At 46.7% G+C, this 13,534-nt stretch overlaps 1 long non-coding RNA gene across 2 annotated transcripts in view; it reads left to right on the top strand.

Annotated features, from left to right (window-relative positions):
* The window catches only part of LOC129646542 (uncharacterized), a 37,935-nt gene that overhangs the window by 9,325 nt on the left and 15,076 nt on the right, over positions 1–13,534 (top strand). The gene's annotated exons all lie outside the window — the stretch shown is intronic.

Genomic DNA, 13,534 nt, shown 5'->3' with positions numbered 1-13,534 from the left:
TGCTCAAGCGCAGCACTGTCAGAGCCTGTCCTGGCCTAGGTGGGGTCACTGGCCTCAGGGTTATCTGTACATGCACTGTGGTCAGTAGCTAGATAAGGCTTCCTTCCAGGCCTGGGGATGTTTTCATCCTGCCTAATTCTCTGCTTCCTGGGTATTGGCTCCAAAAGGGAGGAGGGTAAGGAAGTGACATTTTTGAAGTTCCACCACCTATTTAACTTATATGCAGAGTACATCATGTGAAATGCCCGACTGGATAAACACAAGCTGGAATCAAGATTGCCAGAAGAAATATCAATAACTTCAGATATGAAGATAACATCACCCTTATGGCAGAAAACGAAGAGGAACTAAAGAGCCTCTTGATGGTGAAAGAAGAGAGTGAAAAAGCTGGCTTAAAACTCAACATTCAAAAAACAAAGATTATGGCATCCGGTCCCATCACTTCATGGGAAATAGATGGGGAACAGTGGAACAGTGACAGACTTTATTTTCTTGGACTCCAAAATCACTGCAAATGGTGACTACAACCATGAAATTAAAAGACATTTGCTCCTTGGAAGAAAAGCTATGACAAACCTAGACAGCATGTTAAAAAGCAGAGACATTACTTTGCAAACAAATGTCTGTATAGTCAAAGCTATGGTTTTTCTAGTAGTCATGTATGGGTAAAAGATTTGGACCATAAAGAAGGCTGGGCACCAAAGAACTGATGCTGTTGAACTGTGGTGTTGGAGAAGACTCTTGAGAGTCCCTTGGACAGCAAGGAGATCAAATCAGTCAATCCTAAAGGAAATCAGTCCTGAATATTCATTGGAAGGACTGATGCTGAAGCTGAAGCTCCAATACTTTGGCCACCTGATGTGAAAAGCCGACTCATTGGAAAAGACTTTCATGCTGGGAAATACTGAAGGCAGGAGCAGAAGGGGATGATGGAGGACGAGATGATTGGATTAGCATTGAAGTAGAAATTACTAGTCAGTGTAGAACTCTGAGACCTTGGTCTTGTTTTCAGTAAACATCCACTCCATTGTTCTGAATTCCTGGATGTCTCTTTAGTCTGATAAGTTATCAGCACTCAGATGCAGGGAATGGCAGTAATTGGATTCTGTTCCATATGCTTGGGGGAAAAGCAACTGGTGATTATTAATCTTCAGTTCAGTTCAGTCGCTCAACTCTTTGTGACCCCATGGACTGCAGCATGCCAGGCTTCCCTGTCCATCACCAACTCCCAGAGTTTACTCAAACTCATGTCCATCGAGTCGGTGATGCCATCCAACCATCTTATCCTCTGTTGTCCCCTTCTCCTCCTGCCCTCAATCTTTCTCAGCATCAGGGTCTTTTCAAATGAGTCAGTTCTTTGAATCAAGTGGCCAAAGTATTGGAGTTTCAGCTTCAAGATCAGTCCTTCCAATGAATATTCAGGACTGATTTCCTTTAGGATTGACTGGTTTGATCTCCTTGCAGTCCAAGGGACTCTCAAGAGTCTTCTCCAATACCACAGTTCAAAAGCATCAATTCTTTGGCACCCAGCTTTCTTTATAGTCCAACTCTCACATCCATACATGGAAAAACCATAGCTTTGACTAGATGGACCTTTGTTTGCAAAGTAATGTCTCTGCTTTTTAAATATGCTGTCTAGGTTGGTCATACTTTTTCTTCCAAGGAGCAAGCGTCTTTCGATTTCAAGGCTGCAGTCACCATCGGCAGTGATTTTGGAGCCCCCCCGAAAAGTCTGTCACTGTTTCCACTGTTTCCCCATCTATTTGCCATGAAGTGATAGGACCAGATGCCATGAACTTAGTTTTCGGAATGTTGAGTTTAAGCCCACTTTTTCACTCTTCTCTTTCACTTTCATCAAGAGGCTCTTTAGTTCTTCTTTGCTTTCTGCCATAAGGGTGGTGTCATCTTCATATCATTATTGATATTTCTCCTGGCAATCTTGATTCCAGCTTGTGCTTCATCCAGTTCAGCATTTCTCTTGATGTATTCTGCATATAAGTTAAATAAGCAGAGTGACAATATACAGTCTTGATGTACTCCCTTCCTGATTTGAAACCAGTCTGTTGTTCCATGTCCAATTCTAACTGTTGCTTCTTGACCTGCATACAGATTTCTCAGGAGGCAGGTGGTCTGGTAGCCTTTGACTGTGCAGATCACAACAAACTGTGGAAAATTCTTAAAGATCATTAATCTTAAACCCATACATCTGGTAAAATGGCCAGAGGGCATGAAAAAGGGTGGTGACTTAATCCAAGGATAAAGAGAAACCATAAAGATTTTAAGTATCTTGACTTAAATTGATTGGTTTAAATTGACTTTAAATTGATTGGTTAGAAATAATGGTTATTATTGGTTAGAATAATAATTGGTTAGTAATAATTTGAGGAAGGATATAAGAACTGTTTTAAGTCTCACCTTGGGGGTACCCTTTACCCCCTCTCAGTGTCTATGCTGATAGGTTGGTACTTTCCTCCTCTTTAATAAATCCTATTCACTTGCTACTGTGAGTGTTTGTGTGTTCGTGGATTCCATTCTCCAGCTCTGCAGACAAGAACTCAGATTCCCATCTCAGCATCTCTGACTCAATGGACGTGAGTTTGAGCAGGCTCTGAGAGATGGTGACGGACAGGGAAGCCTGGTGTGCTGCAGTCCATGAGGTCACAAAGCGTCTGACAAGGCTGAGCAACTGAACAACAGTAACAACAAGCTTGAGGCAAGGACTGTGCCACATTTAAATCACGTGCTTTAAGCCCCATCAAGACTTTGTGAGGTGAACAGAATGAGCCACATTTTCAGATGAAGAAAGCATCATGCAGTGAGGAAGTAGAGCTGGGATTTGAACCAGGTCTGCCTCAACCACAGGTCTTTCTGCTCCCGCTGCCTCACCAGGTGCATGGCTCCTGTGGGCAGTGGCCAGCACACTTTTGTGCTAAGGGCTGGGGTCAGCCCAGTCAGGGGCAGAGCAGGAGTAGTCCATGTAGTGTGGTCAGAGGGAAGATGAATCTGGATGGGGAAACACTTGCCCTGTCCCTCCTAGGTGGAGTCCTATGAGCCGCCCTAGCCTCTCAGAGGTGAGGCTCCACCAATGAGATCTGCATAGCCTGGAAGCAGGTCTGTGAAATGTCAGGTAGGTTTTCAAGAGTCTGGTTCTTTCCAGTGTACTGCCTGGTTTCACTGATGTGCAAAAGTGGGCTGTGATCCTCAGAGTCATGTAAACATTTGCTATTCCCTGGCAGCATGTGAGAAGCTAGGTCCCTGCAGGACAAATAAGGGAGATGGTGGCCCAAGTCCTGGTATATATTCCAAGAACCAAGGCCACAGTCAGCTAGATCCTGGGGACTCCAGCGGGGAGAGGGACCAGGGATTGGTCTTTGGAGGCATTTGCAGGACAAAGCAACATACTGACCTGGCTTCAGACTGAAGCTAGGATTCAAACTTGGTTTCCTCAGCTGCAGAATGAGAGCGTAGATCTCCTTCAGGTGATTGTAAGAATGAAGTGATAAATTGCCAGGAAAATGTCTGGCACATAGCAGGTGTTCATTAAAAGGTAGTCAATCAATTAAGAGGAAAAGAAAGAGTGAAGTGGGCAGACCACTGAAAAGAGTCATTTCCATAAAAAATGCACTTCCTAGCAGGCCTCTCTTCTCCCCCTTGGAAAAGTCTTCTTCCTTCTGTGTCCTGATCTAAACTCTCGCTGTCTCTGAGAAGCCCTCAGGGAACTAGCTCTCCTCTCAACTCATGTCAAAGACCCCCAGTGAATGCCAGTTCCCCCACTCCACCCTCCTGTCATAGTGGTCAGTGGGCACTGTGGGCCCTCTAGTGAGCTTCCAGGCTGACTGTAGAAACTTCTTGCCCAGTTCCCTGCCCCTGCGAGCTCAAGGTGTCTGAAAACTTATTGTCTGAAACTTCCCCCAATGCCTTGTGAGTCCTGTGAACAGGGCTTGCCCTGTGCATGATCTGGGGGTCCCTGAAAGATGCTGCAGCAGATGGGGTTGGGGACAAAGGGGACAGATGAAGAGAGGCCTGGTTTGCCTTTGGGTGAAAATTGAGGCTTTGTCCTGCTGGCTGTGGGGGCCCAGGAAGATTTGAAGAGGCATGAGTGTGTGTGATAATAATAGCTAAGAGTTTTTGAGGCATGCTTTATACCAGGCCCTGTTCCTGGAGTGCTAACTGTGTTAACTCATATAATCCTTGTATGGGCAGTGTCAACTACAAATGGGCACTTGCCCAGAGTATTGCCAGTGACTGAACAACAAGGGCATTTGCCTCCCGCCTCTGTGGAGATCGAAGCCTGTGCTGCTGCAGGTGTTCACCTTCAACGCTCCCCGAGGGGAGTTCAGGGTGGAGTGAGGCACCCTGTGCTCCAGGGAACCTGGTGGGACGGGTCTTTAGATAGGTGGGTATTTTAAGGAACAGATTTTATGATCCCAATCCTTGCATCTCCTCATATCCAGAAAAGCACTAAATCCCTTCATGATGACATCAGATCCTGGCAACTAGCAGAAAACCTCTTGTAAAGTAAGCATTGATGTCACTGAACTCTCCCTTCACCATAACTTTATGGATTGACCTTCCCCCACTACCTCTCTGAAGCAGCCTCTCAGATCTAGCTGACATGCTGTCTCCTGGGCTGCTGTCCTCATTTTGCCCCAAATCAAGCTTAACTCACAACTCTCAAGTTGTGCATCTTTTTCAGTCAACAGCAGGTCATTCAAGATGGCTGTTCTCATACTCTCTGTATATCCCCTCTTCAACCAGACCTTGCTTCATTCACATAACTACCTAATCCTTTTAATTCTGAGCTTAATTAGTCCCTGGTAACTGATGAGCCCACCTGACGTCAATAAATACTAGCCTCCTTTTCCTCTGAGTAGCAAAAACTGCTGTCATGTCTCACTTACCATCTGTCACACACAGTGGGGGGTCTCTCCAGGACCCTCTGCGTAAGATCCCCTGTTCAATAAACCACTGCTGTCTCTGTCACTTTCTTTGATCTTGGGGTTGGGCAACTACAAGGCTTGCAGATCCACAGGATACAGCCCAACAATCTTCACAGAAGATTCTCCCCATTTTCAAATAGGAGACAGGTATGGGGAGGTTACATCACCTATTGCATTGTATTGTTAGTCTCTTAGTCGTGTCCAACTCTTTGCGACCCCAAGACTGTAGCCTACCAGGCTCCTCTGTCCATGGGGTTCTCCAGGCAAGAATACTGGAGTGGGTTGCCATTTCGTTCTCCAGGGGATCTTCCTGACCCAGGGATCAAACCCGGATCTCCTGCATTGCAAGCAGATTCTTTAAACTATCTGAGCTACCGGGATGTCCCTACATCACCTACTTGATGTGAAATAGCTCAGAGAGTGGTGGAGCTGGGATTGAAAGCCGATGGGTGTATTTTGGTGCCCACTCCCTACCACTTCCTTTCTGTCTCTTGGAAGCCATCCGGGGTGGATCATAAAAGGCATATGAGAGGCTGGGAGGGGATGAAGTGTACTTAGGGGACAAAATAAGTCTGGTAAATCTTGTGTATTCAGAGCTCCTCCCTCAGGGCTAAGGGCTGCATGTTTAATCAGAGATCAAAGCAACTGCCCAAGCAGTTGTCTGGCTGGGGCTAAAAAGGGCATTCAAAAAGGTCATTTAGCCAAAATCAAATCTCTTGCTTTCTGGTATCCAGGAAGGGAAGTGACTGAGGACTTATGGCCCACCCACTGCCTTGGACACCTGGAGAGAACAAGGCTTTTGATGTGGCAAACCTGAGCCTCAGTTTTCTTATCTGTAAAATGGAGCTGATGACAGCAGGGGAGTAAACTACATGCAGATGGTGAAATTAGGCCTTGAACACACATTAATTCCCCAATCTGCCCTCACCTATATCCTTGGTTCATTGTCCTTCTCGGCCCCAATCAATCCCCTAGATTCCAGAGCCTGGAGGGATGGAAGGAGGATGCTAGGACCCTGGGTACCTGCTGTCCATTGGACCTGGCCCAGCCCTGGCTGGAAGACCTGAACTTTGTGGCTGCAAGGCCCAGTCTTCACTCAGCTCTCCCCTCACAAGCTTTCCTGACATTCCAGAAACCCTCATTCATCAAAGGTGGGAAGCAGGTTGTTGTTCAGTTGCTCAGTCGTGTCCAGATCTTTGCAGCCCCATGGACTGCAGCACACCAGGCTTCTGTGTCCTTCACCATCTCCTGGGGTTTGCTCAAACTCACATCCATTGAGTCAGTGATGCCATCCAACCATCTCATCCTCTGTCCCCTTCTCCTCCTGCCCTCAATCTTTCCCAGCATCAGGGTCTTTTCAAATGAGTCAGTTCTTCGCATCAGGTAGCCAAAGTATTGGAGTTTCAGCTTCAATATCAGTCCTTCCAATGAACACCCAGGGCTGATCTCCTTTAGGATGGACTGGTTGGATCTCCTTGCAGTTCAAGGGACTCTCAAGAGTCTTCTCCAACACCACAGTTTAGAAGCATCAATTCTTTGGCGCTCAGCTTTCTTTATGGTCCAACTCTCACATCCCTACATGACTACTGGAAAAACCATAGCTTTGACTAGACGGACCTTTGTTGGCAGGGTAATGCCTCTGCTTTTTAATACGCTGTCTAGGTTGGTCATGGCCACCCACTCTAGTACTCTTGCCTGGAAAATCCCATGGACGGAGGAGCCTGGTGGGCTGCAGTCCACGGGGTTGCTAAGAGTCACCACGACTGAGCGACTTCACTTTCAATTTTCACTTTCATGCATTGGAGAAGGAAATGGCAACCCACTCCAGTGTTCTTGCCTGGAGAATCCCAGGGACAGAGGAGCCTAGTGGGCTCCCATCCTTGGGGTCCCACAGAGCCGGACACAACTGAAGCGACTTAGCAGCAGCAGCAGCAGCAGCAGCAGGTTGGTCATAACTTTTTTCCAAGGAGCAAGTGTCTTTTAATTTCCTGGCTGCGATCACCATCTGCAGTGATTTTGGAGCCCATGAAAATAAAGTCTGTCACTGTTTCCATTGTTTCCCCATCATTTGCCCTGAAGTGATGGGACCAGATGCCATGATCTTAGTTTTCTGAATGTTAAGTTTTAAGCCCACTTTTTCACTCTTCTCTTTCACTTTCATCAAGAAGCTCTTCAGTTCTTCTTTGCTTTCTGCCATAAGGGTGGTGTCATCTGCTTATCTGAGGTTATTGATATTTCTCCCGGCAATCTTGATTCCAGCTTGTGCTTCATCCAGTTCAGCATTTCTCATGATGTACTCTGCATATAAGTTAAATAAGCAGAGTGACAATATACAGCCTTGACGTACTCCTTTTCCTATTTGGAACCAGTCTGTTGTTCCATGTCCAGTTGTAACTGTTGCTTCTTGACCTGCATACAGATTTCTCAATAGGCAGGTCAGGTGGTCTGGTATTCCCATCGCTTTAAGAATTTAGAGTTAGAGGGCAGAAAAGCAAACTTCGAGACATGCAGAGTTAGAAGCAGTTAAAGTAAAAAAAAACTAGGAATGTTCTCGCCTGCTCACTGTTCTCTTTACCTTATTTGTTCTCAGGAAAGGGAAAGAAAAAAAGTTCATTTTTTTTTTTCTTTTTCACTGCAATAACTACAACATGTGGATGGCTAGGGATGTGTTCATTTTCTTGCTTCAAAGAATGGATTTCTATCAGCTGGTCAAATCATGGGGAAAGAAGCTAATCTGGGGGTGGGAAAGCAGAGGGCCTTAGAATTGGGCAAGAAGGTTCCCCACTGGGCCAGAGAGTGCTGATCTGAGTGTTCAGGTAAGGAGGATCAAGAGTTCCAGCCAGTGGGGATTGAGTTGCAACTTCCTTCTTCTCCTCTCCAGCCTTTCCCTGTTCCAGTTTCATTTCTAGGGGATCACATGGGCACAGCTGAGAACTGAGTGGAGTTGCAAGGTCAGTAAGTTGTAAGATTATGCAGTGAGTGTGAGCTGTAAGCTTTGCATGAGCCAGGAGTGCTGGGCTTAGGTCATCTTCAAACTTTGAGGGATGATTTGCTCAGAGTCATGGTTGGGCCTAGTTGTGCTGGAGGCAATCAGCAATCCCATTCCTTCTCCAAAGCCAGTGGGGTCATCAGTGGTCCCCAGTGGAGAGAGCTGTGCCCACATGAGTGCACATGTGACCATCTCATATGGTCATTGGCAAATGTAGGGGTTAGACCAGAGGCTAGAGAAAGGGTCTCATGCAAGAGCCCTTGGTAGCAGTTTTCTGGGAAATCTGTCTTGGTTCAGTCACTAAGTTGTGTCTGACTCTTTGTGACCTCATGGGCTGCAGCACGCCAGGCTTCTCTGTCTTTCACTGTCTCCTGGAGTTTGTTCAAACTCTTGTCCACTGAGTCAGTGACACCATGCAACCATCTCATCCTCTGTTGTCCCTTTCTCCTCTTGCCCTCAGTCTTTCCCAGTGTTGACTGAAAAAGATGTACAATGTGAGAGTTGTGAGTTAAGTTTTATTTGGGGCAAAATGAGGACTGCTGCCCAGGAGATAGCACCCCAGTTAGTTCTGAGAGACTGCTCCAAAGAGGTAGTGGGGGAAGGTCAATATAGAAGATTTTGGTGAAGGGGGAGTTCAATGCCATCAAGTGCTTACTTTGCAAGAGATTTTCTGCTAGTTGTGAGGATCTGATGTCATCATGAAGGGATTTAGTGCCTTTCTAGATAAGAAGAATAGGCACAATAAAGGACAGAAACAGTATGGACCTAACAGAAGCAGAATATATTAAGAAGAGGTGGCAAGAATATGCAGAAGAACTATACAAAAAATATCTACATGACCCAGATAACCACGATGGTGTGATCAGTCACCTAGAGCCAGACATCCTGAAATGCAAAGTCAAGCAGGCCTTAGGAAGTATCACTGAGAACAAAGGTAATGTAAGTGATGGAATTCCAGCTGATGGAATTTCAAATCCTAAAATATGATGCTGTGAAAGTATTGCACTCATGGAGTTTGCTCAAAGTGGCTACAGGACTAGAAAATATGGAAAACTCAGCAGTGGCCACAGGACTGGAAAAGGTCAGTTTTCATTTCAATCCCAAAGAAGGGTAATGCCAAAGAACGTTCAAACTACCGCACAGTTGCACTCATTTCACATGTTAGCAAGATCATGCTCAAAATTCTTCAAGCTAGGCTTCAATAGTACGTGAACCAAGAACTTCCAGATGTACAAGCTAGATTTAGAAAAGGCAGAGGAACCAGAGACCAAATTGCCAACATCCGTTGGATCATAGAAAAAGCAAGATAATTCCAGAAAAACATCTACTTCTGCTTTATTGACTATGCTAAAGCATTTGATTGTGTGGATAACAACAAACTGTGGAAAATTCTTCAAGAGATGGGAATACCAGACCACCTTACCTACCTCCTGAGAAATCTGTACACAGGTCAAGAAGCAACAGTTAGAACTAGACATGGAACAACAGACTGGTTCCAAATCTGGAAAAGAGTACATTGAGACTGTATATTGTCACCCTGCTTATTTAACTTATATGCAGAGTACATCATGAGAAATGCTGGAATCAAGATTGCCAGGAGAAATATCAATGACCTCAGATAAGCAGATGACACCACCTTTATGGCAGAAAGCTAAGAGGAACTAAAGAGCCTCTTGAAGGTGAAAGACGAGAGTGAAAAAGCTGGCTTAAAACTCAACATTCAAAAAATGAAGATCATGACATCTGGTCCCATCACTTTATGGCATATAGATGGGGAAATAATGGAAACAGTGACAGACTTTATTTTGGGGGGCTCCAAAATCACTGCAGATGGTGACTGCAGCCATGAAATTAAAAGATGCTTGCTCCTTGGAAGAAAAGCTATGACAAATCTAAGCAGCATATTAAAAAATAGAGGCATTACTTTGCTGACAAAAGTCTGTATAGCCAAAACTATGGTTTTTCCAGTGGTCATGTATGGATGTGACAGCTGGACCATAAAGAAGGCTGAGCGCTGAAGAATTGAGGCTTTTGAACTGTGGTGTTGGAGAAGACTCTTGAGAGTCCCTTGGACTAAAGAAGATCAAACCACTCAATCCTAAAGGAAATCAGTCCTGAATATTCATTGGAAGGACTGATGCTGAAGCTGAAGCGCCAATACTTTAGCCACCTGATGCAAAGAGCTGACTCATTGGAAAAAAACCCTGATGCTGTGAAAGATTGAAGGCAGGAGGAGAAGGGGACGATAGAGTATGAGATGGTTGGATGGCATCACTGACTCCATGGACATGAGTTTGAGCAAGCTCTGGGAGATGGTGAAGGACAGGTAAGCCTGGTGTGCTGCAGTCCATGGGGTTGCAAAGAGTTGGACACAATTGAGCTGCTGAACAATGAAAAGGATTGGGATCATAAAATCTGTTTCTGAAAATGTCTAGCTATCTAAAGACCTGTCCTACCAGGTTCCCTGGAGCACAGGGGGGCCTCACTCCACCCTGAATTCCCTGAGTGAGTGTTGAAGGTCAACAGCTGCAGTAGCACAGGGTTCAATCTCCACAGAGGCAGATGGCAAATGCCCTTGTTGTTCAGTTGTTGGAAGTGCTCTGGGAAAGTGCCAATTTGTAGTTGACACCAGCACCAGGGTGTTTTCCAATCAGTTGGCTCTTCTCATCAGGTGACCAAAGTATCGGAGCTTCAACTTCAACATCAGTCCTTCCAGTGAATATCCAGGGTTGATTTTCTTTAGGATTGACTGGTTTGATCTCCTTGCTGTCCAAGGGACTCTCAAGAGTCTTCTAGAGCACCACAATTCAAAAGTATCAGTTCTTTGGCACTTAGTCTTCTTTATTTCTGGGAAATACTCAGAAATAATGGGGGGCGGTGGCAGGTGTACTTTGAGATGGGCTAACATTCTGGGTAGATGGTGGTAGGAACTCGTATTACAAAGACTTTAGCCTAAAAAGCAAGGGCACTTTCTTTTGGGATCATAGGCTGATGGGCTCAGAGACCCATATATCCCACCCTGGTCTCTGGCCTGCGAACTAGTCAAGTATGGGGTGGAAGAATGCCCTAAGGCTGGTATGGTGGTGACAAGGAATGGGCAGGACTGGCAGGGGCTGGGGAATCCAGGCAGAACTGATGGCAAGTGTGGGGTCCCTGGGCCCAGCATCCAGTCTCCTTTTACTGCCAACCTCAGAGCACTGAGATTTCCTCCCAAGCAGCGTTTACTTCAGAATTTGACTGGGGCTTCCCTGCTGGCTTAGTGGTAAAGAATCTGCCTGCCAATGCAGGAGACACGAGTTTGATCCCTGATCCTCAAAGATCCCACATGCCACGGGACAGTTAAGCCCCTGCACCACAACTACTCAGCCTACACTCGAGAGCCGGTGCTCCAAAACAGTGAGAAACCCATGCACACTAGCTAGAGAGTGGCCCCTTCTTGAAGCAACTAGAGAAAAGCCCACGCATCAGTGAAGCAATTAAAAAGAGAATTTGACTGGTTCCCTAACTATGACACAACTTTTCACTTCTCCAGGCTTTTCATGCAGTGAAAAGTGAAAGTGTTAGTCTCTAAGTTGTATCTGCCTCTTTGCAACCCCATGGACTGTTGCCCGCCATGCTCCTCTGTCGATGGGATTCTCCAGGCAAGAATACTGGAGTGGGTTGCCATTTCCTTCTCCAGGGCATCTTCCCAACCCAGGGATCGATCCCCAGTCTCCTGCATTGCAGGCAAATTCTTTACCATCTGAGCCACCAGAGAAACCCCATTTCATGTAGGGACCAGGTACAATTACTGGTAAAATAACATGCCAAACCCCAAAGCAGAGGCTCAAGTTCTTGGCAGAGGGCAAACCACAGTGACTGGCAGTGTGGCGAGCTGGGCTGCAGGGGCAGCGCGGGCTTCTTGCCCAATCAGGGCAGAGGTGGGGGTGCCTGAGCACTTAGGCAGGGTTGGAGGCCCAGTCCATTTCCTAGACCATTAGCAAGGTGAGTGACTGTTGAAAAATTAACCACAGGCAGGGGTAATGCATTTTGAAGAGGAAAAATCTCCTCAGAGGCTCAAATGCAGGACCTCGGCCTGAGAGGCTGGCCGCTGTGGGCGGAGCTTTTGGAAAAGAAAAGAGTGGAAAGATATGGAGTTTGCCTCCATAGCAGCCTTCCTCAGTAGTGTGATTGAGGGAGTGACCCCAAGGGCTGGGGCTTCTCTTTCATGGCCCCCACTGAGCCTCAGATCTGGAAAGACTTCCTTGACCTCTTTCAGGGCTCTGCTCTCTCACCTCGAGAGTGTCCCCCCTCGGCCCTGTGGCACATGCTCTGAAGCAGGCCCACCTTCTCCAGTCAGCCCCCAAATGTGTTTCCTTGAGGCAGAAGTCCAGTTGGTTGTAAACACTCCTGGGCAGAGAGCTCACCTGAGCTGGGGCAGAGCACCTGATGCTCCCTCTGCTTGGCATGGGGTCCCCTTGCCTACCAGCTGGCTCTCCTGTGCATGTGCCAGCTGCCCCACTTCCATTATTTCTAATGTCTTCAGCACCCTTCCAAGATGGTCCTTACCATCTGCCCATTTCTCAGACGAGGACACAGATCCCCCAGCAGTGAGAGCTGAGAAAGCCATGTGGCAGGCAGTGCTTCAACCAGGCCAGCTCAGTGCAGCATGGATCTTGAATGTGTCTTCAACACCCTCCCCTTGCTGAGGGAGGTAGCACCTGAACCATAGGTTTCTGCCAGGCTCGCATTCAACTGAAAAATGTCCATACCACTTGCAATGCAATAGATATGATCCTTGGCTCCAGAAGATCCCCTGGAAAAGGAAATGGCAACCCACTCCAGTATTCTTGCTTAGAAAATCCCTTGGACGGTGGAGCCTGGCAGGCTACTGTCCGTGGTGCCACAAGGGTCGTACACGACTTAGTGATTAACCCACCACCACATCATATTTGAAAGCTTTTGATGGATGGTTGGTTTGTCAAATGGGTATAAAGCCAGGGCTTTCAGGCTTTTTCTTGGAGTCATACAATCTGGCCCAATACATACCTACTTATATATAGCTTATAGATCCATACCTGAAACAAAAGTGTGAGGAGACAAAACATATCCTCACCACATGTGGTAAGATCTGATATTTAAACTTTTATTCTCTTCCACTTCATTAAAGAAAAAGCTTGTTGACCTAATCCTCTAATTAAGATGTACACTGAAATTTGCCAACACCGGCTGGTGGCCACGTACAGCTGGTCAGGAAGTGGGGCCGCCAGTGTGCTGTGGTCGCTGTGGCCTTTGGGGGTCTGTACACTGGGGCCTGTGTGAGAAACAGATGGGAGACTGTCCGGCCACAAGCGTCTCAAGCCTGTACCCCAGGGAGTGCCTGGGGTCTGAGGCATCCACCCTGCATCTCAGAGGGACCCAGATTCCCTAACCTAGCTGGGTGCCTTTGAACTTAGTCACTCTCTCTGCTCTCAGCTTCTTATCAGAGCACTGAAATGGTGGTAGCTGATAATGCCCACGGGCTGTTCTAGCTTGACCATTCTGGGATGGCTCCAACTTGAACTTGACTTTCTGTACAATCCTGCCCACTGAGGGGCCAGCCACCAGAGGCTGAGTGGGGCTGGGA

Source organism: Bubalus kerabau, chromosome 3 (genome assembly GCF_029407905.1).
Source record: "Bubalus kerabau isolate K-KA32 ecotype Philippines breed swamp buffalo chromosome 3, PCC_UOA_SB_1v2, whole genome shotgun sequence".
Taxonomy (NCBI): domain Eukaryota; kingdom Metazoa; phylum Chordata; class Mammalia; order Artiodactyla; family Bovidae; genus Bubalus; species Bubalus kerabau.
This window is presented reverse-complemented; position numbering and strand designations above follow the sequence as displayed.